Consider the following 18,249-nt stretch of genomic DNA (forward strand, 5'->3'; position numbering starts at 1 on the left):
CAGGAATGGAAACTTATGATTTAACATGTGAAAAACGGAAACCAGCCATTTTCAGCGCTCTCTCTGCCGGCAGGGCACAGAGGAGAAGCAAGTAGCTTCGGTAGCTTGTTAAAAAAAGTTAAAAAAACCCCAAACCCCAAACCATACAATTCTCTCTTATTTGCTGCACTCGCAAAGGCAGCGTCTTTTAAACAAAGTTTGTGCATCTCCGATGTGCGTCCGTAGCCGAGTCTCTCTCCCCCTCTCAATGGCTCATTCACATCAGCTGGGCCCCGAATGCATGCTGCCACATGGTTTCCTGTTTTCAAATTGATTCAGCCCCTTCGCAGCCCCCTTCGGCTTCCACCCCACCCTGACCTCTCGTGGGATGCAATCTTTCCATACTTCCCTGGCTTTAGACATTCGCTCACTCTGAGCTTAAAAAAGAAAGAAACCGGGGCAGGAAGAAAAAGGAGAGCAGAAAAGGGAGTGTGGGGGGGGGAAGAGATAATGTTTCTTTTTTCCCACATTGGTTCAACATACATTGGAGCTTGCAGCTGTTGCTAGACAGGAAGATGGGAATTAAGGGAGTTCTTCAGCCCGGTCACAAAGGAAGGAATATGGATTTTGTGTAATGGCAATGTCAAATCCACTGCCGTTCTGTTCAACACCCAGGGAGGAGGCATGTCCCCAGCACATGGATTCACTCCGCTAATGAGGACAGCTAGAGATTGCTCAGGCTTTCCATGCAGCCCCTCAGGAAGCAGCTTAGTGGTCTGAGTCTCCTTGTATAAGACTGCTCCTAACCGCAAACTCAAAACCTTGGCAGATTACTCAACCCTGCATCCTTCCGAAATAGATAAAAATTGAGCTTCATGTGAATCTAATGCAAGAGGGTCTTCAGAGGGCTCTTTAAAACACAGAGGTCCTGCCTGCTGTCTGTGAGGAGGATTTTAAGAAAGCTCTGCTCCCTCGGTGTTGGGGCTCAAGCCCTTCTCTGCAGTACCTCTAGTCTGCTAGGGCTTGGTCGTCTGCCTGGCTTCTGCCCCAAGAGAGCCTGCCTTGTGTTGGGGTGTAAACTGATTGTCAGAGGCACTTGGTTTGTAAAATACTTCTAGGTCAGAGTCTATCACAAGATAAATCACCAGTTTGCATGGCTCAACCCCACTTAATAGAAGCTGGGTATCCCATGGCCATTAAGTCACCCTCTGCAAAGAGTTCAATTCACCAAGCAAGCAGAGAGGACTGGCATCCTTATCTGGGGCTGCCACTAAATAAGTGGCCCACTGCTAGGAGATGCAAGAGCTGGGTATGGTTGGAAAATGTTCAGCTCCTACCTTATTTCTTCAGCTTGCAGCAATTCCACTCTTCCCCCTCTCACCACACCTCCACAACACAACCGCGTCCTCATACCCGAATCTCTCCCGCAGCACTCTCCACTGGCCTAAAAGATCTAGCTTCTGCTTTCAGTATGAGAACATATGCCGGTGACACCACAGGAACTGGGGACTTTCTGAAGCCACCAGTTTTCACGCAGTGATGAATCCCACTAATCATGTGCTCGTCGAGATGAGAAATCACAAAAGTCCAAGAGAGCACATCACATTAGTCAAGCACTCCACATACAGCAAAAGGTGTCCTCAAATCTGGAGGTGCACTGATATACTGGTGCTATATCAGATCGGCACTGATAAAAGGAAAATTAACATTATCAGTTATTGGCTTTTTTTGGCCGGTGTAGCTGATAATGTACCAATAAATATAATATGCCTTCTGACCAGGGCCCCTGGATGCCATGTGCGTGCACGCAGTTGCTTGCATGCATCGGTCAGGAGTGCAGCTGGGCAGTGCGGAGAGCAGTGTCCTGCAAGTAAGTCTGTGGAGGGGAAGGGGCGTGGGGGAGAGAAGGGGTGTGGAGCGGGGGGCAAATCAAGGCTCCCACAGCAAGGGAGGCAGTGGGGCAGGGGCAGGGGGATGACTGGAACCCCAAGGCTGGGATGGGGAATAGGCCGGAGCTGCAGGAAGCTCGTCCAGGAGATCAATAACCCAATGCTTAAAAATGGTGGTGGGGTCACTTGAACTAAAGCTCATCGAATAAACTTTACTTCGAGCACTGCTGCCACCATTTTTAAGTGCCAGGACATTTAACCAGAGCAGAGCCGAGCAGAGCGAGGGCGGAGGCAGGATGCCTGCTGTGGGCTTAGGGCTTGTCGCCCTGATCCGTTTGCCCCAGAAGCGACGTGCTGGCCATGCTGTGTCCCCTGCCCGTCCAGCTGCAGGAGGCACAGCTCACTGCTGCCAGATGGGCAGGGGATGCAGTGTGGCCAGCATGTGGCTCCTACGGCAAAGGCAGCAGAGAGAAGAGCCCTGAGCCTACAACAGGCAGCCCGACAGGCAACACCTCCGCCCTCACCCTGCTCGTCTCTGCTCTGGTTAAAAGCATCCTGACACTTAAAAATTGTGGTGGCGGTGCTTGAACTAAAGCTCATTTGATGAGCTTTAAGTTCAAGAGCCCCTGCTGCTATTTTTAAGCACTGGGATGCTGATCTCCTGGATGAGCTGCCCGTGGCTCCATCCCGCTCCCTGCTCCAGCCCTGGGGTCCCATTCACAGACCTGCCCCAGCCCCAGCCCCACAACCTCCCTCACTGTGGGGGTCTTGATTTGCCCCCGCCCCTTCCCCTCCGCCAACTTACCTGCCAGACGCTGCTCTCCACGCTGCCCGGCTGCATTCCTGTAAATTGGTTATCGGATAAGTATTGGCCGATATGCCTGGTGAGTAACTGGCTATCGGTATCAGACAAAAAAATCTTTATCGGTGCGCCCCTACTCAAATCCCGTTTTCAAGTCAAGCGCTGTATCAACAGGTGTGCACAAAATTCTGAACTTAATTCAGGGTAAGAAAAGCTACGAAAAGCCTTGTGATGCAATGATGCTCTGATGCAATGTTTCCTTGAAACCAGGGTTTTGAGCAACTGGGTCTGGAGAGGTTTTTTTTTTTCCTTTGTCTTCTGGTAAACTCCACAACTGTTCTTTATGACCAAATTTGCTAGCAACAGTCTCGAGAGACTGAGGCACACACGTCCTCCGCTCACTCAGAGAATAACGCTGTACCCTCAAGACCACCTCACCTTTCATCTGCTGGACTCCCTTGCTTCCCCACTGAGACAGCTGTGGGAGGGAAGAGGATGGTAATCAGTGCTAATTAGGGTGGTGGGCTAAGAGCAGAAGTAAAGGAGTGCCTGACCAATCTCTGAAGGTGCAACGCCAACCACAGTACAGGCTAGAAGCAGCCCATTCATCCTTTCTAAAAGCAAGAAATAACAGTTGGCTTAATAAAAGATAAATCACCTGCAAAAATTGTTTCCTCTTCAATATTTCCTGGACCATCATGGCTACAACAACACTCCAACACTACCAAGAAGTAAGAGTGATTTTTAAGCCAGGGTGAAATCTAGACTAGGATATACAGGGTATATCCTACACCAGCTTGAAGGAAAGAACAAGAACAAGGAAAAGAACAAGATATAAACCCACTGGCCATGCTCTCAGGTGCTGACAGCGGTTCTCACGAGGAGGGTGGTTAAGCATTACAACAAGCCGCCCAGAGGGGCGGTGGGATCTCCATCCTTGTTTTCAAGAGCTGATTAGATAGATGCTTGACTGGGATGGTTTAGACAAGGTAATCCTGCCTTGATGAGGGGGCTGGACTAACCCCTGGAACACCCCCACCCCCACATGCAGCTGAAATCCCCATGCATCTCGTTTTTCTCTACTTCCAGACTAACACTGAGACACAAACATAGACCTGCCATGGGCACCCCCTATTTAGGGAACTGGCCCTCTCCTCCCACATCATCTCCTGCATCGTTCAGATATCCCACCCCCACTTTTACACATAGATGGAAAAAAGAGAAGGAAGAAAACAAGTTCCTGTCTGGTCCAACAGAGCGGTGGCATTGAGTCTGTACTTATTTGGTGTCCTAGGGGAATTCATTTTACACACAGCCGAGCAGTTTCCTGAGAGCATAAACTTAAATATACAGATACAGGCAAGGCACGCCGTTTGCCTCCTCAAGAATACAACTCTGCAGGCCTATCCGTGGAAGAGAGAGGGAGAGAGAAAGGAAAAAAAAAGAGTAAATAAAATCATGTTCTTTCTCTGTTCTTCTTTCATTAGAGTTGCTACAAAATGGAGAGAAGACGCAGTCCTCAGCAGCTTCATCCACTGGCTGCTGATATGACAATTCTGGACTCTTTATTGAAAACATCTGGAAATGCTGAACAATACCATGCAGAGAGGAGTTTGAAACGAACCAATTGGTTCATAGCCAAACCAAAGGCCAGTGCTGCAGACGTCAAGTACCCCAAAAAAATAAAATAAAAAAAGGAAAAAGAAAAAAAATTCATGTTCGACCGCATCATATGATCTGTAACCCTTCCAGATAAACTCCTCCCCCTCCCACCCACTTGCAGACCTCTTAATGACAAGGAAATGATGGCTAGTCTGAGACAGACAGCATTATTGTTATCTGTTTCAAATTACATTTGCCATAGAGTTATGAAACACAAAATGATGCAATCTACAGAAATACTGCAGCGTATTAACATTTGAAGCTGCGGCTCTGATATGAATTAATGGAGCACTGCATAAAAGACTTGAAAAGACCCGTTTCCTTCTAATCAAATCAAAACCCAATTTTGGTCACTACATGCAGGAATTATTTAATTCATCGGGCAGACACAGGAGAAAAAAAAAAAAAGATCTGCGTTTTAAACTGCTTTTAAAGAAGATAACCTTATTTAAAAAGTGCGGTTGCTATTTCTGCTTTACGTTTCTGGCACTGAACATGAAAGAGGAGACCAAACAAAACAGTTTCCCCTAAAACTAAATAAGGAAAAGAAAATCTACACCAGAATACTGCAGAATTAGTAAGTGATCTGCATCCAGCACGGCCTGACAGTCACGGTTGCTATACCCAGAGAGTGTGGCCAGGCACAGAGGCTGGAGAAGACACTTTGGGGGCCAGGCATTTGGACGAGGACTAGGCAATCTCTCCACATCAGAGCGACCGCTGAGCATGGACAAGGCAGTTTGTTCAAGGATGCCACATCTTGCCTAACGTACTGCTCCTTTGCGTACTGTGATTATAGCCAGAGAGGGGTTTTCAAATTGATCCCCTTCCGCCTTCTCGTCATTGGGATGTCAGACAGCCTGCAAAGCCGCGCGTTTGTTCTCCTGCTCCCTCCTGGGGAACGTACGGAGCCGGGAGACCGAACAAGCCTGTGCGCCACCTTGTGGCATCACATTATTCCACCACTTAAACGCACGTAAACCAGAGGAGCTGAGTAAATGCTGAAGCATATCTGCAAGAACCGAAGTAATTAACTTGGACAGGCAGCGCTTCCAAGTCCCCCATCAGGCAGAGCAGAGAAAGTTGCAATGAGAAGGACTAAGGAGCAGTGGGTTCTCCCTCCCTCCCTGTCTTTCCATCACAGGAAACTGGCAGCATGGCAAACCTTGGGATGACTCTTTAGGAAAGAGCAATTCAGGACACAACTCCCAAGATCCTGTCCTGTCCATCTGCCCTGGAGGAAAGTTCTTTCCTGGCCCCACATTTCAGAGATTCATAGATGTTAGGGCAGGGGTGGGCAAAATGTAGCCCATGGGCTGGATCCGGCCTATGGGACCCCTAAAAAATATAGAAAATTAATATGCATCTGCCCCTGGCTGCCTGTCACGCGGCCCCCGATGGCTTGCCAAAACTCTGTAAGCAGCCCTCCGCCCAAAATAATTGCCCACCTCTGTGTTAGGGGCTGGAAGGGACCTTACAAGATCTTCAGGTCCAGCCCCCCTGCAGCTGAGCAGGAAAGACCGCTGGGGTCAGCTGACCCCAGCAAGGTGGACGTCAAGATGCTTGTTTGCCCAAATTCATTTGACTGAATCTGCTGCTCTGAAGAGCCGAAGAACAAAGCCTGATCCTGCAACCTCTTACTAACCAGGAGCAGTCCCTATTTGTGTAAGCAAACTTTGTTTAAATCCTTGAGATACTCATTTGAGGGCTTCAGAACAACACGATTAGGCTCTCGCATAACATTCTGGCATAATATCACTGGACTGCATTTGTAAAGTCAGACACAACACTCGAGCATCATGCAGGCAGAACTTGTGTCCAAGCTCATAACAAACTCATAACTGTATATTAAACAAGTCTGGAATAGTGACAGGACTTAGAGAGAAATGAAACGCTGTCCAACAAATGGAAACATGGACTGCATATTTTAAAAAGAATAAAAAAAGAATAAATAACAACTTTATTACTCTCCACTTTCTGGTTCCTAACAGGAAAAAACCATAAAAAAGAACAAATAACTACTCTCCAACTTTCTCTGTCCTGCTACAGCTTGCATTTTTAATGTCTCATGGACTGCAGTGTCATCGTGAGACCCCCAGGTGGATTTTCAGCCAACATCGCTTTGTGTGAAATATTACCCTGTTATTCCGTTATGCACCACTCTCTCCAGCCTCCATTCAATCTCATCTATCACTGTAGTGACTGCAAGCCTTATTTGGTTATTTCCACTATTTCTTCCATTGAAAAGGGGTCTTTTTCTCTGAAGTATGGAAACAAAATACCATATTTACTTTCATACAACATGCCGCATAATAATATGTACCTTGTCTTTGAAATGTAAAAGGAAAAAATGTTGTCCAGAGATATGGCTGCATAGAGCAGGGACAGAACCTGAATCTTAACTTGAGTCATCTTCCCTTTTCTGCATAACTAAAGCTGAAGCGCTGGCTGTTTCTCCATACTGGTCTCTATGGATGGAGCCGAGTTCCTTCCCCAAAATGCGTACAGATGAGCTAGTGGAGAGGCAGAAGTCACTGTCAACTGATACAGGCTAGTGATGCGCTGGGGCAAAAGGGGAACCAGAGAGAGAATTATTTTGACTCCTAGTCCCCTAAACTGTCCCCTGTCCCTCCCAGCCTGTTCCTTAGATAGGTCTAGTACAAATTGAGCTTGCTCAGACAAATTATAAGCTGTCATTCTAGTCGTGTACCATTAATGGGCACAGGAGGTGAAGCGGATAACTGCTCCCACTGGCAATGCTCCGCATAACAGGGCCCCTGCCATACCTGATATAACACTCCTAGCTGATTAACAAAGAATGAGAAGTCACCTTTGCTAACACCTCCTGCAGTCAAATGAACACCTATGCCAGATATTGGGAAATAAACTGAACTGTTTATAAAATGATCCATTGAACAGGAGAACTTGAACTTGCTGCTGCACCCCTTACGTCAAAAACATGGTGAGAAGCAGAAAGGGATTGAATTTTTATGAACAACATATTCATTTAGCTATAACAGATAACGGTAACATCAGTATTAAACCTCCCATTTAAGGCATCCAGTTTAAAATGTGGGATGGTACCTCATATGGGAGATAGGTTAACCCACATCTGCCTAACGAGACATTTCTGGCATCTCTCTGAAGCATTTGTTGATGGCCACTCTTAGAGATGACACAGTGGACCAGTAACTCGACATGGCAATTCCCATTTTCTACACAATTACTTTAAGGGTATTAGGGCAGATGTAGGCTTCTTTGAGGCACTAGACATCTAGCTAATAAGGGAGACAGGACAACAGGTTATGTGGCTGACCATTTCCAACCAAAACCATATACAAAGTCAATGAGGAAAAAAATGCAACATCAAATGACACATTCTGGAGCACAAAAGTATTCAAATTTCACCATTCTTCTGAGCCTTTACGTTCAAAGCACTTTAGTCAAACTGAACAACAGACACAGGTCATTCAAGTGCATAAGTCGGGGCAGAAAATGATTCAGCTTCCTATTGGCTGCTTCTTATTCCTCCCCTCTTTAAGTCTTTAGGATTCACAAACTTTGGACTGGGTTTGATAGGCCCCACAATCCAGTTTGTGGACCCCGCTGGGCATTCCATCAAGAAGAAACCCCCCCTGCTCTTTCATCAAATAGCTTTAAAGTCTGTAAGGGGAAGCAGTGGGAAAGCAGAACATTGCTGTACAATAGCATCTGCCATCTGACTGTATTTCCAGGTCAATTTTTTGCTTGGCTGCTAACGAAGAAGGCAGTGAAGAGAAGACACTGTGTTATTTGTTTGGTCCTTCCAACAAAATTAGGGTTTGCTTTGGGTTTGAAACTCCACTGGTAATTGGAACGATCTGCGACTGCAAGTATCTATGTTCCTTTCACCCGTATAAGCAAAGAGAGAATAATAGTTATGATTCCAATTAGACATCGTACGGACATTCACATGCAACTGGCGTTTTCAGGTCTTCATTGTGATCCAAAATTACTTGCAACAAAATAGATTAGGAAATTAGGAAAGAGAATTAAACTTCAATGTGCAGAGGAGAGCATTCTGCCATAACTCGTCCTGCCTCCGAGTTCCATTTCAAAACCAAATGTCTAAAACTGATTTCCACCTATCAAATTCTCCATAAGGACAGCCTTGCTCAATACTACTTGCAATGAAAAGCCCAATTTAAAAAAAAAAAAAATGTTCACCCTGCAGGTGAAGTAGGTGAAAGGCACTTCAGAAATACCTACATTTATGGCATCTGCAGCTGAAACCACAGCCCCTCAAGGTACTAGAAATGTGTATTTTCTGATGTGGACATAGAACCACAGAAAATTAGGGATGGAAGGGACCTCTGGAGGTCATCTAGTCCAACCCCATGCTAAAAGCAGGGCCATCTCCAACTAGATAATCCTAGCCAAAGCTCTGTCCAGCTGGGTCTTAAAAACCTCCAAGGACAGAGTTTCCACCACCTCTCTCAGTAACTTGTTCCAGTGCTTTACTACCCTCCTAGTGAGAAGGTTTTCCCTAATATCTAACCTAAACTTTCCCTGCTGCAACTTGAGACCATTGCTCCTTCTTCTGTCATCTGCCCCCACTGAGAACAGTCCAGCTCCATCCTCTTCGGAACCACCCTGCAGGGAGTTGAAGGCCACTATTAAATCCCCCCTCAGTCTTCTCTTCTCCAAACTAAATAAGCCCAGGTCCCGCAGCCTCTCCTCCTTAAGTCATACGCTCCAGCCCCTCACCGCTGGACTCTCTCCAATTTGTTCACATCCTTTCTGTAGTGGGGGGACCAAAACTGGACACAGGACAACAGATGCACCCTCACCAGTGCTGAATAGAGGGGAATAATCACTTCCCTTGACCTACTGGCAACGCACCTACCAATGCAGCCCAGGATGCTGTTAGCCTTCTTGGCAACCAGGGCACACTGCTGACTTATATTCAGCTTATTGTCCACTGTACCCCCAGGTCCTTTTCTGCAGAGAGCTACCCAGCCAGTCAGCCCCCAGGCTGTACCGGTGGCATGGTATTGCTCTGTCCTAAGTGCAGGACTTTGCACATGTCCTTATTGAACCTCATGAGATTTCTTCTGGCCCAATCCTCCAATGGGTCTAAGTCACTCTGAATCCTAGCCCTACCCTGCAGCATATCTAGTACTCCCCCCAGCTTGGTGTCATCTGCAGACTTGCTGAGGGTGCACTCTATGCCGTCTTCCAGGTCGCTGATGAAGACATTGAAGAAAACTGGCCCCAGACTGACCCCGGGGGCACTCCACTTGATATCAGCTGCCAACTAGACATCAAGCCATTGATTACTACCCTCTGAGGCCGATGCTCCCGGCAGTTTTCCATCCACCTTACAGGCCATTCATCCAGCCCGTACTTCTTTAGCTTGCCTGTGGGAACGTTGTGGGAGATCGTATCGAAAGCCTTGCTAAAATCAAGGTACACCACATTCACCGGTCTCCCCGCATCCACAGAGCCAGTCACCTCATCATCATAGAAGGCAATCAGGTTGGTCACTATGTTCGCCCTTTTCCAATCATCCTGGACCTCTCCTGATTGCCTTGAGTTTTGAAAGATGATGGCCAGCAGCTTTGCAATCACTTCAGCCAACTCCCTCAGCATCCTAGGGTGCAACCCATCTGGCCCCATGGACTTCTATATGTCCAGCTTTTTTTAAATAGTCCCTAACTTGTTCTTTCACCACTGTTGGCTGCCCACCTGCTCCCCAGACTGTGGTGCCTGGTGCAGCAGCCTCGGAGCTGACCTTGCCTGTGAAGACTGAGGTGAAAAAAGCATCGAGTACATGATACAATTCCAACAAATTCCACTTACTGGATTAAGAAATGAATGGCAAAAAAATGACCCATACAGTTTTCAAACACTTGGTAGTTTGCGGGTAGTACAGTCTAAAACTGGGCTGTCCCATCCTCCATTCAAATTCCTGGTATCACTTGACAGCTTACTTTCGAGTAAAAGAGGAAGATCTCATGCTTTCTTGTCAACAATTCCCAAGAAGAAGATTACAAGAGGGAAAAGGGAGAGGTGGAGAAAAGATTTCCTAGAGCTCTCAAGGGCCTAAAACAAGAAACATTCACAAGAGTGAGAAGCAGGAAACCTACAGATAATCAGAAGAGTAGATTCCAGTAAAATGAACATCAACTACAATAAAAGGGAGTTGGGCAGAGAAAGGATAAGAGATTATTTTGTAAAGCAAGAAAGAAATTTCTTCTAGTTATAGAATGGTTAATGCATCTACAATCAACCTCTTCCACTCAAAGTTAGAGTAGCCATCTAGCCCTTTTGGCTATTATGCAGCACTAATATCTGATGTTTTTGAAGTCAGGCTTTAGAGAAAAAAAAAAAAGAAAGAAAAAACTACTTCAAAACATGCAAAAATTAATGAATCCCATATGTGGGACACTGTCATTATTCCATGTTTATAACAGGATCAAGTTTTCTTAAAGGGGCTTATTTAATGCAGACACATAAGAAAAAAACGCACTGCAAAAGATCCAAATGCTATTGAAATGAAAACATTTTTCTTTGTTAACCAAAGCATTCAGTAATAGCAGAGAAGACACAACTCAAGCTGGAGCAGAAAAAAAAAAAGTTTCAAGAAATACAATATATTGTGGTGTACTTCTGTTTACAGCTTCATTGACAGCTTGTAAAGATTTGCTTAGCTGCAAAACCTCTTTTAAGAGAATTTAAAATGTATATGTACAGAAAGCCCTTTCAACTCTTCTCCTCTCACAGTATTCAGCCTGGGACAACTTAAACATTAGAGTCTAACAAGAACATCTGCCTGGACGGTGCAATGAGTTAGGCTTCTTCAAAAGCTACTGCCATTTTATGCTGTCTTGGCTCAGTCAGCTTCAGAGACTGGAAAGAAACGTTAGTTAGTTCAGCTCCTCTCCTTGAGACAACCACTCAGTGCGCCAGGGAAAAGGCAGAAGACTCCCAGTGTAACAGCAGAAAGGTTGGTGGCACCCTTTAGCTGGGCAGCTCCTTCCCCCTTTTGAGTTCTTGGCCATTGGCACAAGAGAATAAGTGGAGCAAATATAGATCCCCGAGTGTGCGACACACCCATGCTCATACACCTCAACGCCGACTTGCAGAACTTCACTTCACCTGTATCCTCCTCCCAGCTCAGGCAAACAACCTCAGGCTTGTCCTGCCGCACCCCCTGCTGTTAATAGTCCTGGGATCCCAGACATCTGCTGATGTATTCTCCATAAAAGGGATACACGATACATTTAAAGACAGACCTGCCAAAGGTATCTAGCTCGCCAGGCAACACTATACCGGTTGGGAACTAGTTGTTACTCATCGGAAGAACTCTATACATGTCATATTCGTGCTTTTCTCAGGAGACTAAAGATTAGCTGGAAAGCATTTTAAATTAAACCAAATAGCCTCATTTTCAAAGACAGGCTTAACTGTCTCATTTTGTAAGACAGGCTAACAAAAACTAGCATTTTTGTATGTTAGCCCTTTTCTCCTAACAGAGAAGGAAGCCAAATGATTTCAGAGAGCTCTGGCACAGTCTTGGCTGCAGGTATTTTACAAGACCCTTCCGCCGTACTCTTATGAATTGTAGATAATGCTCAGAGAACATTAAATTTGTCTTGCATTCCTCTGGCCTGAGTGCAGCTGACTGCTTTTCACTCTGATGTGCTGCTATCACGCGTTACTAAGGTCTGGCTGGCTATTTGTTTAATTTCTACCATACTTTCCTGAAAGAACAGTAACCACTAATAAAGCTAGCACACTTATCTGATGTTGGGAGAGCCCTGTTCTTAAACAGAGGAGAGGTGTGTGCGTCGCAAAGAATTAGAAGAGCCACTCAACTAAGATGCAAGATAGGTGTCTGGAGCTCAATAAGGACTCCAAGGACAGGGAGGAAGGGCCAGACTGGATAAACCCAAAGGCAAAGTAATTGGGAGGTACAGACGAAGACTGGGTAAGGGGAAGGAGAGGGAAGAGTGCTCTCCAAGTACTAGGTTCCCTCAAGCCCCACAGTTATCTAGATTTACAGCAAAGAGAGAAAGAGATAGAAAAGTAAAGCATCAGTGGTGGGATCTAGATATCGTTGACAGCATTTATAAACTACAACACAAAACTAGTGACTTCCCCCAACCCAGGGAACAAGTTCCTAGCAGGACTGACATGCACATCAGAAACTTTGCCAACAACATCCTGCCACCACCAAAAAACTGAGTCCTTACACACCCTTTTCCCCTGAAGGCCTGGATGGAGAAATAGGACTGCAGAGTGCTCTGGGGCCTATTTCAGACCTGGGGACCAGCAGGAGAGTAAAGCAGTGAAATCCCAAATTAAGGCACTGCTCATAATGGGGGAGATGCAGCTGGAGCACTTCCACTGCTCACTGCAGCAGTGGCTTGGCACAGGGAAAGAAGCACATCCCAAGCCATCTCGGGTTTTGCTCAGTTACACCGATAAGTCCACTGAGGACACGCTTTTTTGGCAGGTGTACTAGAAATTAACCCAGACACCCTCCAGAGTGCACTCAGATGCTCTGCTTCCTGCCTGCTCTGCCACACATGCCACAAGTTAGCCATCCCAGCCTTAAACTGTACGCACCTCCCACTGAGCAGCAAATGGAGCTTGCAAAGCGCTGGTGTTGTGCTACTGCCAACATGTAGCATTGAATAATCAGGCTGCAGCAGTCTAGGCTCCAGTTTCAGCACTGCTCCCAATTTCCTATTGTGCTCCCTCCTGTGTATTACCACAGGGGTCAAAGGATCCAAGCTTTTGCAGTGAACATCTCCAATTTGGGATTCATATTTCTACTGTGCCATTCAACCCTCTCAGCTGCCTTAAGGTGGACTCCCAGCTACCACTCCTTTCTCCCCTTCGAGCCCAACCATAACCCACCCCATAAATCATAAACCTAATCCCATTCAACTGCCTGGTTCCCCCCACAGTACAAGGCAGTTGCCTTGTTCTGGACATCCCCAAAGCAACAGCACTCTCAGCTCACTATTAAAAAGTCTCTCAACCTCTTATCCAGGGAGAAGCAGCAATCCAATTCAAGACACCTCCCTGTCACTGATGATGCACAGTGGGTTTGATTCCTAATTAACAGAAAGTTCAATATCTTTTTCATCTTAATCTCATGGGACTCTCGCTCCCCAGTAATACAAATATATCTACTTGTGATGAATGCAACGGTGTTTTCTATTAAGCAAGTCCCCACTGGGCAAGAAGGTGGTCCATCCCTATTCCCCTGTGGTACACTGAACCACTCTGTTTGGGTGCACCCTTGCAAGAAATAGAAGGGAAAAAAAAAATCACAAAACAACTAGGAAAGATCAAGTGCCAAATCACAGGGGAAGAGATCTGCTCTTCTCCTTTTGAGCAGACAAGTGCTTCTTCCTTTTGTGGTCATAGGTGGTGAAAAGCATCAAAAAGGAAAGGAAACAAAAAAATGGGTGGAGAAGAACAACTGAGAAACAGTTAACTGTAATGGCAACAGACCTCAGCTGTCCATATCCATCAGCATTTTAGTGCCTGATAAGCATCACAGAGCTTTACTGAAGCATTTAGAAGAGACACAAGAGATTTCTAAACTCCGGGTGCCAGATCACAGATTGAAATCAATATAAGAATTTTATCTCCAACTTTCCTAACCTGTTGTTTTATGCCAACCTGAAATAACAATATTCCTCCCGACTGCTTTTAGGTATTCTTTTTAATATGCCCAGCTGTGTAAAGAGGCTGAGCTCAAGTCCAAAGTCAAATAAGTTCATATTTAGGCTCCTGCTCTAATTTATGAAAGTATAGTCTCAGACAGAACAAAAACAAGTCACCATCCTTGATGTTAAGCAGACTCAATACCAGATCTCAGAGCTAATGAGTTAGAAAAGAAAGGGCAGGGCTTCACACTCCTGCCTCTTATCTCATATCTCAGCTAGGATAACCAGTAGATGAAAAGACAGTACACCCAACGGCATACAGTGAAATGCTTCTGGGGACAAAACCAGTTCGTGTCACAATAGGGGCAAAGGCAACTCTATTACTGGCATCAAGACAGAAAGGCAGTGCTGCAGGAAAGGGGAGCATGCAGTTGTAGCTGGGTACAGCTCCATAAAGCAAAACGGCAAGTAACACAGGAACCTTTCTGCATCCTTGCATTTAAGGGACAGAAAGCATTTCCACAAATTTAAATTGTAAATTTGTTAGCACAAACAGAGAACATTTTGGATTTTATTAAGTATAAATGAATACAAAGCAAACAAGTGGGGAGGACTGAGGCAATAGGAAGACAAAAAGCTGTGCGCTAAAACTTGTCTTTTGGTCCACTGTTTCCAAAGCAGCATCTCTTGATAGTCTCATAGCTGCTACCATTTATTCATTAGAGCCCTGCAAAACTAGATCCCACACTTGGTCACAGCTTCCATGCTAGGCTTATTCCTAAGCAACAGGCCAAAGAGACCACAGGAACAACAACAAGCTGGTCTTGCATATACTTTTGGGTTCTGTCTTAATAGAAAAGCCAATATTATCCAAGGTTTTTTTTAGCAGTGCCTGCATTTCAGAATATGATAGTGCTTGTTATACAAATATGAAAAGTTTCCCTTCCTTGACAGTGTGGTGAATTCAGTGCAATGAAACAGCAGTGCATACTATGGGTCAGGCATAATGTGGGCAGGAGGATCCTGGTTTGGTAATGTACTTTAAATGCTCACCTGAAGCATCTTCTGCTATCCTCAGCCTGCCTTCTCCCATAGTTTGGGAGAAACACCTAAAATACCAAATGCTTAGATACTAAAGTAGCAGATACTTTAACCAGGTCTCTGTACTGCAGCTCCCATACTTCTCTCAACCATGCAGCTCCTGCCTTGGATTCATACGATCCAGTGACTGTCAAGAGTACCACGTGATCTGTGGGGAGATGCAGAGACGAGGCTGAAGTCCCTAAGAATAAGGTCACGTGGTAATTACAAGTAGATGTAAATCTGTGTCTACACAAGCCAGAGGGTTGTGCGTTGCATTAATCCCCTGTGTAAGGGGACACACATGAACGCTGAAGCCCAGACCTTTGCTTGCCCTGGTATTTTGGAAAAAATTAATGCTAGCACCTTTCTGAAAGAGAAAACTGGCTCCTTCTGTGCGAGCCAACTTGAATTTCAGGCTGTGCAAATAGATGCAAGGCACTGGTCAGCATCAGGGCACAGATTTTAGAAGAGCAGAACTTGTAATTTTTACCTTTGCATAAAAAGGGTTATCACAAAAGAAGAACATTGTTTAAAAAAAAAAGGGGGGATGGGCAGAGATAAAACACAAAATAGAAGGATTCAGTTGAGAATTGTGTCGTGAAGTCCAGTTTTTCAATCCCGTGTTTCCATGGAAAGAGTTTTAATGGTACTGGGTAAAATGCCAAATATATTTTCATAGCACTTCAGACTGTATAAATGGAAATACTTAACAGAGGAACTATTCTTTTTAATCTGCACTCAAGCTTTAAATAAAACAATCTCTTTCTCTCTCATTTCCTTTATATTTTCTTCTTACACACACTACCCTATTTATCTTCTCCGAAGATTCAGTTGACTGTGCCATTCCTGATTTAATACCAGTACTACAGTTAATAAAGAATTAGAGGTTGGATAGTGATTCCCACTGAACCCTCAAATAATTGTCCATGCCCATCTGTGGTTTGGTCTCATCTTTTAGTACAGATTTTAAGGCCATTAGGCAATATTTGGGCCATCTAGACTGATCTCCCATATAACACACAGGCCAGAGAACCTCATCCAGTAATTTCTGCTTCAGGGCTCATAACGTAGGCTTGAGCTGCTGAGCAGGTTAGTGCATCTCCATTTAAAATGTCAGGTGATGGAGAGCCCACCAAACCTCTAGGTAAATTGTTCATGAGGTTAACTATTCCCATTGTTAATCACTAGCATCTTATTTCTTCTCTAATAATGTCTACCAAGGTCTTGTACGGGTTTTTTCAACTAGCCAAAAAAAAAAAATGCATCTACTTGAGATATTTTTTTCCCCATCCACAGGCCCGTAGATTGTAATCAAGTTGCTTCTTACCCTCCCCGAGGAGAAACTAAATAAATTGGATTTCTCAAATCCCTTACTGGAAAGCATGTTCTCTAGATCAAAAATCATTCCTTATCTTTTTTCCCAAGCCCTTTCCCATTTGCAACATGGTCCCAAGAGTCAGAACAATGAGAACTGTGCATTTTACAGAACCGATGAAGTCTTTGCATGCTGCATTAGGTTAATAGCTTCAGTGCAAAATACACCTGATGCCAAATAAAATTAACCATCAGAAAAAAGTAAAAATACACTGGAGGAGTCAGAAATGACTGAGGTTTGCCTAAATTTGCCCTGTTGTCACCATGAAAGTTTCAGAGAAAGGTCTAATGTGCCTGTCAATACATCAGAAGAGGGTGGAGGAAGAGAACAGAAGGGAAACAAATTCTTCTCTGATGTCAAAATGGTAGCTAGTTAAACTCTGCGCACTGGAAAAGACAGACACGCCTCATCACTTTTTTCCACATCATGCCATACACAGGGAGGAAAACAAAAATCACTGCACTGAAAAATATATATAATTATATTATATAACACACACACACACACACACACACACACACACACACACACACACTATGCTGTACTATATGTACCATGCTATATTTAGATCTATTTATGCTATACATTTATATGTAGTGTAGCATAATATATAGTGTATATTTATGCATTGCTCCCTCCTGTCACGTGGTTTTCTAAGTAGGGACAGGAAGGAAAAGAACTGGCCACAGGGCAGAGCCAAGCGATGTCAACCTACAAACAAAGCAACAAGCAGGAACTTTTTCAGGTAAATCACTCTGGTGTGACACAAGAATAATATACCATGGCCAAGATAGAGATTTAACATAGTGGACCCTCAATGAACATCATTACAAAAAGCAAAAGTGCTCAAAAGTGCTAGAGGCAAGAAGTTTGGGGGATTGTCTAATTTATTGGACCAACTGCATGACTGGGTAGACTCAAGACAAGCATATTTCCTGGACCATCATGACTAGAGCACCAACCACTTCAATGTTACCCCCAAAATCACAGCCTTTTTCTTTCTTATTTTTTAAGAAGACATGACACATTTTTACTAACAAATGACACGTTTGGTTTTAGGTGAAGGCCATGTCGTTGCATCTTTTTCTGGAAGACCATCCAAACGTCCGACCATGGGACTACTAGGCAGTTGCACGGGATGGCTCTGTGCTAACTTTCGGAAGTTGTTAACTATCAAATGCTTTCTCTAAGACACTTTTAATTTAAACATTTTCTTTCCGGTAGTGGCAAAACCCATGGCAGCAGAGGCCATGGAATGTGTTGCTGCTACAAAATGCGTGCTCTTACGTAAGAAAATCCCAGCGTTTATCTCAAATAGGGACCTTGGAACCGCTCGAGGTGAATAAGTGAGAGAATTAGTGCATTCCTTGAGCTTCAACAAGCCTCAAAACATTTGCCCAGGATAGCAACAGAGGCAAAGGACTATTTCACAATCAGCCTCAACATATTTTATTCATGGTTAGGTTCAGGGGAAAAAAAATCCTCAAAAACCCAAAAGCAAATGCATGGTAATTTAAACTATAAGCCTACCATTGGCATAAACTTCCTAGCTATGAAGTTTCTTTCTAAGACATGCTAACCACCAATGACCGGTGGAAAAAATTAGTCTATATATAGCAATAAGTCCTTGCTTCTCTGGGTTACAGGATGCCAAATGCCAAGGACCAGAATGGAAACAATTATTTGAGAGAGAAAAAGAGGAGGAGAGGGAGAAAGAGGGGGAGAGGGAAGTAAAAATCTGATAATATCATTTCCAAAAATGCTCTTTTTCTCCCAGTATAGATGTTTCCA

Source organism: Alligator sinensis, unplaced genomic scaffold (genome assembly GCF_000455745.1).
Source record: "Alligator sinensis unplaced genomic scaffold, ASM45574v1 scaffold857_1, whole genome shotgun sequence".
NCBI lineage: Eukaryota > Metazoa > Chordata > Crocodylia > Alligatoridae > Alligator > Alligator sinensis.